The sequence below is a fragment of the Paramisgurnus dabryanus genome, chromosome 11 (assembly GCF_030506205.2).
Source record: "Paramisgurnus dabryanus chromosome 11, PD_genome_1.1, whole genome shotgun sequence".
Taxonomy (NCBI): domain Eukaryota; kingdom Metazoa; phylum Chordata; class Actinopteri; order Cypriniformes; family Cobitidae; genus Paramisgurnus; species Paramisgurnus dabryanus.
The window spans coordinates 27,516,443-27,528,629 of NC_133347.1; the positions used below are offsets into that span (position 1 = coordinate 27,516,443).

Consider the following 12,187-nt stretch of genomic DNA (forward strand, 5'->3'; position numbering starts at 1 on the left):
AGCTTCAATCTTTTATACATACGACCATCGATATACAACACAATAGTTTGCCATGTTAAACCATTACATGTCTAAACTAGGGATGCATCGATACCGATACTGGTATCGGGTATCGGCCTCGATACCACATTTTCTAAAGTACTCGTACTCGTTAAAAGTCCCCCGATACCTTGAATCGATACCACGGTCTGAGAAATGTCTATGTTTGAGCGGCGTGTAAGGGGTTAATGCCTCTTGTGTTGTCCAAAGAGGCAGAGTTTACAACAAACTGGAAAACTAGTCCTTTGTTTTTTTGTTAAATTATATGACTAAAGCTGTAACCTGTAAATTTAAATCATGTTTTTTTATTAAGTACTCGGTATCGGTATCGGCAAGTACTGAAATGCAAGTACTTGTACTCGTACTCGTATTCCAAAAAAGTGGTATCGGTGCATCCCTAGTCTAAACTATAATGCTTTTCATAACATTTCCTACAAAATTCTTTATTTAACATTTATAAGTAGGGGTGTGACACTTAATTCACGAGAAGAACAGGACAAGATTTTTTACAATTTCTAAGAAATCCTAAATGACAAAATAAATGAACAGGAAACTTAAAATCACATTATTTTTAAATGTTTTAACTAATCTAGGACTGTCCCTAACCATTATTTTGCTAATTGATAATGAAGAAGTAAATTGACATTTTTTGGTAATAAAAATAGACCGAAGTGAGCAATAACCTTTAAAATTACATATTAATGACGATGCAATAATAATTGGCTCAAATAAAGTATCAAAACAAGTTAACACGTTACAGTAATATAGCCTTTGTAATATAAACAAGCATTATGTGTTATAACAAATGCCTGCAGGGGGCGCTAACGGACGCGCTTCTGTTATAAGCACCCACTTTAGATGTTTGTTTATTTTTTAGCCAAACAATGTTTAAATCCACTTAAATCTTTAATATTTGTCCAATTTTTTACAATAGAAATGATAAAGCCACTATTATTCTTCAGCAAGAACATGCAGAGATAAAATTCGAGTGAGGGTTTAATCTGGTAAAACACTTCACTGACACTGAAACACAACGGCGTCTTACGAACATTATTGGAAACCCAAACAAAAAAGCACATGCAGCAAAAGACAGAATATTACGGAAAAGGATTAGGGCCACTGGTGAAAAAAATATTTGAATTCTGACTTTAATCTCAGAATTCTGAGATTAAAGTCAGAATTCTGAGAATAAAGTCAGAATTCTGAGATTAAAGTCAGAATTCTGAGATTAAACTCAGAATTCAAAAAAAAATTTCACCAGTGGCCCTAATCCTCTTCCGTAGAATATAATGCATGCACATTACACTGGAAAAGGTTTAGCCAGAAACTTAACTTTATGCTGATAGACAGTGGCCATTTCTCAAACAGAAGGCTGCATCCTCCGGAGGTCGCATTTGAAGGCTGCATACATCATCAAGCCTGATTTATTTTTTATTTAACTGAGCAAGTCATAAGCATATTACAACCATTTACGATTAACTTAACATAATAGTAAACTTTATAATTGTTAATATTCTGTAATAAGACGTCTTTATGATGTATGCAGTCTACAAATGCAACCTCCTAAGGATGCAGCCTTTTGTTTGAAAAACGGCCAGCATTTCACCTCGACGAAAAATCTTGTGACCTAATTAATTTCGCGATCCATATTTAATCTCGCGAGATCTCGTCGCAACCTTATTTATAAGGGCAATTTTAAATGCACACATGCTGTCTTTAATATAAATAATTAGCATTTAATCAATTAGTTTAACAACCAATCATAATATTATTGACATATACACTGTAAAAAAAATCTGTAATTTTACGTAATTTTTACCGTTTTATTTTACAGATTTTCCACGTTTTTTTGAAATACAGATAAAAATGGTAAAACTACAGAAATATACTGCAAATTTACATATCTACTGTAAAATCACATGGAAAACACGTCAATGTGTATACAACTGTAAAAATCTGTAATTTTACATAATTTTTATCGTTTTATTTTACAGTTTTTCCACGTTTTTTTGAAATACAGATAAAAATGGTAAAACTACAGAAATATACTGCAAATTTACATATCTACTGTAAAATCACATGGAAAAACACATCAAGTGCATAACACCCCCATTTTTTTTTTTTTGAAGATTTTTTCATTAAAAATTATTTATATACATTATAACATTACAAATGAGCTTAATTTATCGACATAGAATGTTGAGGTTTCATCATTTATTCAATGTAATATCTTGATTTCTTAATGAAATCATAAACAGAGCTTCATTAACTCTTGAACTAAGCACCTGACTTAATGTCAGCTTAATTGTTTTTGGTTTATGAGATTGATATGTTGATTAAGATACGTTTATTTTTATATTATCAATAAAAATAACTTTTTGCATATGTATGTCATCGCGTGTTTGTGTAAAAGAACCGGTGAATCAGTGGTGAATGGATTTTTGAATCGGTTCGTTAAAACGTCCTATCCGAAAGAATCAATTTGAGCAGAATCATTTTCCATTACTACTGCTATTGACCACATCTCCTTCCGCTTATCAAGTAGTTCTGCTCCGTTTAGTTTTTTGTTACGCATTTATTCCCATACTATCGTTTTATAAAATGATATTATAACACAATGATATTTAAATGACAAATATAAAGATTTTAAATGTTCAAACTGTCCCGCCCAGGCGCAAGGATACTTTGCGTTCTTTAAGCACACAGTGAGGCTGCTGCGCGCGTGAATCATAGGCGTGAATCTGCGCGCCCAACAACTTTCAGCTTTCCCTTCAGTCCTGGATGTGAGGAGAAAATAAACAGGTAAATGTACATCTTATTTGGTCATTACTATGCTTCTTCTATTTAAGATTAAGCACTTGCAATGTTTACCTTTTTAAATCGTTAAACCACAGTGTGTGTGTTTTAAACTTGGGCGCTGACCAGTAAATGAAACGTTATAACCGTTATTACGTTATAATTTAAAATCTTAATCGTTTGAGGTTTCATTGGACGGTAAGTTAAAGTATAACGTTGGTGTTGTTCTTTTTGTAAGATTTCATCCGAGTCTTAACGTTGGTTTTGTTCTTTTTGTAATATTTTATCCGTGTTTTAACGTTGCTAAATGTAAAAGTTTGTTACCAAGTAAGTCAACGTTAACTGATTGGTTGTCCCTGAGGAAAAACCCAAACAGACGTCGACGCAGTAAGGTTGGCAAACAGTAACGTTAGACATTTATAAATGTACGTTATTTTCTCCATGGTTGGAAAAATTGGTTGTAGTTATTGATTCTGGAAATTGGAATAGTGAATATTGCCACCTAACGTTATATCAAACTTCGACGCATGGTGGCATATTTTTAGAAGATTTTATATACATCATCGTTTGCGTCGTCTACTGATTCCTTTTTTTTCTTATGCATTACAACAGGAAGTTCCCCTTTGACCGCAGAGAACTTTGTTTTCTGTCCACCAAATCATAGTTAACAGCCACATCACCATCTTCAGCGATGCTCTGAAGTTGATGTTTGCATCTTACTACTGCCTGAACATTTCATACCCAGGAGACCAAGGAGCAACGCTAGAGTTCATGCAAAGGTAAAAACAGCACACACAGAATCATACACTTAGGGTGGGTTGCACCAACAAGGATTAAATTAAGCAGAGTTTAGAGCTCATCTAGGGTTTGTTGATCTCAGTTTAATTTTAATTCGAATTGTGTTGCACCACTTAAATTTAAACACAGATTAACAAATCTTTGATTATAACTTTAAACTAAACCCTTCATCTGCGATTTATTTTGTCCACCATGTTAAATTTTCCGGTGTAATTAAACAGCAACAATGTTAACGTTGTCATTCAAAAAGGAAATAAACCGTTTATGCAAGCAAAGGTAATGTAATTTTTGTAGTATAAATCACCTACATACACCGGTAGGCTAATCTAAAGGTCTAATTCAAATAAAAACATTTGACAATCTTTTAAAACAATTGTATTGATTAACAGATCAGAAAATATTGTGACAGGAAAAATCACAAAACTCAGATTAAGTAAGGGATAATGTAGAGGCAGCCGGTAGTTATTGGGAAATAAGCCCCGACATTGTGATCAGGACCCGACGCGAAGCGGAGGGTCTTGTATCACACTGAAGGGGCTTATTTCCCAATAACTACCGGCTGCTTCTACATTATCCCGCTTATTACACGGCTACTTGCCACATAAGAAAAAAAACTGGACATGAATATGAATTTGAAACATTTTATTGGCATATTTGTTTTAAATTAACATTTTTATCCTTCCGTGAAACTTTGCACAGATGCATAAAATGATCGTAATACCTTATTAAGATCCTCTGCTTCATACTTGTCTGTCTCCATTTTTTCTCTTTTAGCCAGTCTTTGAGAAGTTTTAATCACAATATTTTTGTGTGTGTTGGCTTCGTAGCTGTCATGCTCTATTTTGTCAAGTTCAGTCTCAGTAAGCCGTCTGTCTCTTGTCGTGGTTGTCGAGTGTTTGTCACAAGATGGCGCCAAACAGACAGTAATCTTTATTGATCTTTATTGGCGCGGAGCGATTTTACTCGTGCAAGTAGTCCGGCTATGCGTTATTAATTTGGAGCGGTTATTATTTGAAAAGAACGAACCTGCAAATGTCTCAACTGACCAATCAGAATCAAGCATTCCAGAGAACCGTGTAATAATGTGATATAATGAACAAAATGTGTGGACGCATTTGTCATGAAGCGCCACCGTGTGTCCGTTCATTCACTGTCCTTCGTCTGACTGGAGCGCGCGTGACAGAGGAGAAGCACATACGAGCATCGGTAGCTCTAACCGGTGCTGTTAATAATCTTTTTGAGCCGGCAAACTCACTTTGTTGAGATGTTATAATAAACGCATCTTTGAATAGCGCCACCACGCTCGCGGTATGTGTTTCTAATCATTTAGCCAGACATTTAATTGTAAAAAAACATATTTAAACTCCTCATATGCAAGTTTAAAGTTAATCCCTCATTGAGATTTAAAACAGAGTTTCAAGTAATGGAGCAACAGGATTAAAGATAATCTAGGTTTAAAATAATGATAATGAAAGCTTGATTATTTTAAAACAGGTTTAAAGTTTGGTGCAACAGAATTATTAAATAAGCTTTGATTTAAACCAGATTTAGGCCGAATCCTGGTTGGTGCAACCCACCCCTACTCTTACACACACATTCTCACTCTCACATACACTCAATTTCATGCATTTTCACATACAGTCTCTCACACACATCCTTGCTCTCACATACACTCACTTTCACATACACTCACTCTCACAAACACTTACTTTCACAGACACTTTTTCAACACACTCACACATGCATACACTCACTCCCACATATCACACATCTTCACTCTCATATACACACACTTTCACACACACACACACACATCTTGACTCTCATATACACACACTTTCACACATACACATCTTAGCTCTAACATACACACTTTCACACACACATCTTCACTCTAACATACACACTTTCAAACACACATCTTCACTATCATATACACACTTTCACACACACATCTTCACTCTCATATACACACTTTCAAACACACATGTTGACTCTCATATACACACTTTCACAAACATCTCTTCACTGTCATATACACACTTTCACACACACATCTTGACTCTCATATACACACTTTCACACACATCTCTTCACTCTCATATACACACTTTCAAACACACATCTTGACTCTTATATACACACTTTTCCACACACATCTCTTCACTGTCATATACACACTTTCAAACACACATCTTGACTCTCATATACACACTTTCACACACACATCTTGACTCTCATATACACACTTTTCCACACACATCTCTTCACTGTCATATACACACTTTCAAACACACATCTTGACTCTCATATACACACTTTCAAACACACATCTTGACTCTCATATACACACACTTTCACACATACACATCTTAACTCTAACATACACACTTTCACACACACATCTTCACTGTAACATACAGACTTTCAAACACACATCTTCACTATCATATACACACTTTCACACACACATCTTCACTCTCATATACACACTTTCAAACACACATGTTGACTCTCATATACACACTTTCAAACACACATCTTGACTCTTATATACACACTTTTCCACACACATATCTTCACTCTCATATACACACTTTCACACACACACACCTTGACTCTCATATACACACTTTTCCACACACATCTCTTCACTGTCATATACACACTTTCACACACACACACCTTGACTCTCATATACACACTTTTCCACACACATATCTTCACTCTCATATACACACTTTCACACACACACACCTTGACTCTCATATACACACTTTTCCACACACATATCTTCACTCTCATATACACACTTTCACACACACACACACCTTGACTCTCATATACACACTTTCACACACACATCTTCACTGTAACATACACACACTTTCACACACACATCTTCACTGTAACATACACACTTTCAAACACACATCTTGACTCTCATATACACACTTTCACACACACATCTTGACTCTCATATACACACTTTTCCACACACATCTCTTCACTGTCATATACACACTTTCAAACACACATCTTGACTCTCATCTACACACTTTCAAACACACATCTTGACTCTCATATACACACACTTTCACACATACACATCTTAACTCTAACATACACACTTTCACACACACATCTTCACTGTAACATACAGACTTTCAAACACACATCTTCACTATCATATACACACTTTCACACACACATCTTCACTCTCATATACACACTTTCAAACACACATGTTGACTCTCATATACACACTTTCACAAACATCTCTTCACTGTCATATACACACTTTCACACACACATCTTGACTCTCATATACACACTTTCACACACATCTCTTCACTCTCATATACACACTTTCAAACACACATCTTGACTCTCATATACACACTTTCACACACATCTCTTCACTCTCATATACACACTTTCAAACACACATCTTGACTCTCATATACACACTTTCACACACATCTCTTCACTCTCATATACACACTTTCAAACACACATCTTGACTCTCATATACACACTTTCACACACATCTCTTCACTCTCATATACACACTTTCAAACACACATCTTGACTCTTATATACACACTTTCACACACACATCTTCACTGTAACATACACACTTTCAAACACACATCTTCACTATCATATACACACTTTCACACACACATCTTGACTCTCATATACACACTTTCACAAACATCTCTTCACTGTCATATACACACTTTCAAACACACATCTTGACTCTCATATACACACTTTCACAAACATCTCTTCACTGTCATATACACACTTTCAAACACACATCTTGACTCTCATATACACACACTTTCACACATACACATCTTAACTCTAACATACACACTTTCACACACACATCTTCACTGTAACATACACACTTTCAAACACACATCTTCACTATCATATACACACTTTCACACACACATCTTGACTCTCATATACACACTTTCACACACACATCTTCACTATCATATACACACTTTCACACACACATCTTGACTCTCATATACACACACTTTCACACATACACATCTTAACTCTAACATACACACTTTCACACACACATCTTCACTGTAACATACACACTTTCAAACACACATCTTCACTATCATATACACACTTTCACACACACATCTTGACTCTCATATACACACTTTCAAACACACATGTTGACTCTCATATACACACTTTCACAAACATCTCTTCACTCTCATATACACACTTTCACACACACATCTTGACTCTCATATACACACTTTCACACACACATCTTCACTATCATATACACACTTTCAAACACACATCTTCACTATCATATACACACTTTCACACACACATCTTGACTCTCATATACACACTTTCAAACACACATCTTCACTATCATATACACACTTTCACACACACATCTTGACTCTCATATACACACTTTCAAACACACATGTTGACTCTCATATACACACTTTCAAACACACATCTTCACTATCATATACACACTTTCACACACACATCTTGACTCTCATATACACACTTTCAAACACACATGTTGACTCTCATATACACACTTTCACACACATCTCTTCACTCTCATATACACACTTTCAAACACACATCTTGTACTCTTATATACACACTTTTCCACACACATCTCTTCACTCTCATATACACACTTTCACACACACATCTTGACTCTCACATACACACTTTCACACACATCTCTTCACTCTCATATACACACTTTCAAACACACATCTTGACTCTCATATACACACTTTTCCACACACATCTCTTCACTGTCATATACACACTTTCAAACACACATCTTGACTCTCATATACACACTTTTCCACACACATCTCTTCACTGTCATATACACACTTTCAAACACACATCTTGACTCTCATATACACACTTTCAAACACACATCTTGACTCTCATATACACACTTTTCCACACACATCTCTTCACTGTCATATACACACTTTCAAACACACATCTTGACTCTCATATACACACTTTCACAAACATCTCTTCACTGTCATATACACACTTTCAAACACACATCTTGACTCTCATATACACACTTTTCCACACACATCTCTTCACTGTCATATACACACTTTCAAACACACATCTTGACTCTCATATACACACTTTCAAACACACATCTTGACTCTCATATACACACTTTTCCACACACATCTCTTCACTGTCATATACACACTTTCACACACACATCTTGACTCTCATATACACACTTTCACACACATCTCTTCACTCTCATATACACACTTTCAAACACACATCTTGACTCTTATATACACACTTTTCCACACACATCTCTTCACTGTCATATACACACTTTCAAACACACATCTTGACTCTCATATACACACTTTCACACACACATCTTGACTCTCATATACACACTTTTCCACACACATCTCTTCACTGTCATATACACACTTTCAAACACACATCTTGACTCTCATATACACACTTTCAAACACACATCTTGACTCTCATATACACACTTTCAAACACACATCTTGACTCTCATATACACACACTTTCACACATACACATCTTAACTCTAACATACACACTTTCACACACACATCTTCACTGTAACATACAGACTTTCAAACACACATCTTCACTATCATATACACACTTTCACACACACATCTTCACTCTCATATACACACTTTCAAACACACATGTTGACTCTCATATACACACTTTCAAACACACATCTTGACTCTTATATACACACTTTTCCACACACATATCTTCACTCTCATATACACACTTTCACACACACACACCTTGACTCTCATATACACACTTTTCCACACACATCTCTTCACTGTCATATACACACTTTCACACACACACACCTTGACTCTCATATACACACTTTTCCACACACATATCTTCACTCTCATATACACACTTTCACACACACACACCTTGACTCTCATATACACACTTTTCCACACACATATCTTCACTCTCATATACACACTTTCACACACACACACACCTTGACTCTCATATACACACTTTCACACACACATCTTCACTGTAACATACACACACTTTCACACACACATCTTCACTGTAACATACACACTTTCAAACACACATCTTGACTCTCATATACACACTTTCACACACACATCTTGACTCTCATATACACACTTTTCCACACACATCTCTTCACTGTCATATACACACTTTCAAACACACATCTTGACTCTCATCTACACACTTTCAAACACACATCTTGACTCTCATATACACACACTTTCACACATACACATCTTAACTCTAACATACACACTTTCACACACACATCTTCACTGTAACATACAGACTTTCAAACACACATCTTCACTATCATATACACACTTTCACACACACATCTTCACTCTCATATACACACTTTCAAACACACATGTTGACTCTCATATACACACTTTCACAAACATCTCTTCACTGTCATATACACACTTTCACACACACATCTTGACTCTCATATACACACTTTCACACACATCTCTTCACTCTCATATACACACTTTCAAACACACATCTTGACTCTCATATACACACTTTCACACACATCTCTTCACTCTCATATACACACTTTCAAACACACATCTTGACTCTCATATACACACTTTCACACACATCTCTTCACTCTCATATACACACTTTCAAACACACATCTTGACTCTCATATACACACTTTCACACACATCTCTTCACTCTCATATACACACTTTCAAACACACATCTTGACTCTTATATACACACTTTCACACACACATCTTCACTGTAACATACACACTTTCAAACACACATCTTCACTATCATATACACACTTTCACACACACATCTTGACTCTCATATACACACTTTCACAAACATCTCTTCACTGTCATATACACACTTTCAAACACACATCTTGACTCTCATATACACACTTTCACAAACATCTCTTCACTGTCATATACACACTTTCAAACACACATCTTGACTCTCATATACACACACTTTCACACATACACATCTTAACTCTAACATACACACTTTCACACACACATCTTCACTGTAACATACACACTTTCAAACACACATCTTCACTATCATATACACACTTTCACACACACATCTTGACTCTCATATACACACTTTCACACACACATCTTCACTATCATATACACACTTTCACACACACATCTTGACTCTCATATACACACACTTTCACACATACACATTGTAATGGAAATTTATTCTTTATGCATTTATATTATTTTTGTATTCTTCATTGTATGATTTATGTCAGTCATGACATTTTCATCTGCGTGGGGTGAAGTCTAGGACAGGAAGTCTAGCTCGATAGAGCTCGGGATAGGAAGTATGGCAAGGTGCAAGTGTGGTTTTTTGTTTGTGTGATGATGTGCTTAAAGAACCTATGTATCGTCTGCCTGGATACAAGTAGAGTAAATATAACCACCCAGAAGTGTCTAAACTACACCTAATAAGGAGTTGTTTTGATCGAATAGCATGGGGGGGTGGTACAAACTCAATGTCAGTATATAATGAAGGAAGGATTTGAGATTCTTCACTTCTTCACATATCGTTTCACTGTCGTTATGTGTTGAGTCCTTGTACAAGTAAATAAATCATCTCTGATGGACAGATCCTACGTATTAGTATTATTTTTCCACGACAATTTGGCGACGAGGATGGCATTCCAATAACCTGAGGGCAGGTCAACGGTCTGATCAACTCACCATAGATAGGAGGTGACCCAAACCCCCAACTGAAGGGACGCGGGCGTTGGCTCTGATCCTAAGGTGACGGAATCCAGACGAACCAGTGGCTATAATACGGTAAATACCAATTATTATCTAAAGTGACGTAAACAGTTTGAGAGCGGGTCTCTCCTGAAATTGAAGAGTGGGTCTCTTCCGAAATTACAGTAAAGTGACGTAAACAGTTTGAGAGCGGGTCTCTCCTGAAATTGAAGAGTGGGTCTCTTCCGAAATTACAGTAAAGTGACGTAAACAGTTTGAGAGCGGGTCTCTCCTGAAATTGAAGAGTGGGTCTCTTCCGAAATTACAGTAAAGTGACGTAAACAGTTTGAGAGTGGGTCTCTCCTGAAATTGAAGAGTGGGTCTCTTCTAAAATTACTTACGGAATTGTATCCGCCTGTAGATAATGGAAAACACGGGAAGTAGCGCTCCCCGTCCGAAATGGAACACGGAAAGTGGATTGTCTGTCGGAGATGAAACCGGTTTAATAAGAACTTATGGGAGAGGATGGATAGAAACCATACCTCTGATACAAAAATATGGGGAAATAAGTTTCAGTGTAACTAAAAATAAAGAGCTCAGAGACAAAATAATACAGAAAGATCATTCTAAGAATAAAGGTAGATTGTTAACAGTAATGGATATGTTCATTAGAGAATCTGAAGAAAGATTGAATAAGCAGTATTTTAAAA

General features: G+C 36.0%; 1 protein-coding gene across 1 annotated transcript in view; it reads right to left on the reverse strand.

The window, feature by feature from the left end:
• The window catches only part of slc25a37 (solute carrier family 25 member 37), a 43,046-nt gene that overhangs the window by 12,064 nt on the left and 18,795 nt on the right, over nt 1–12,187 (reverse strand). The gene's annotated exons all lie outside the window — the stretch shown is intronic.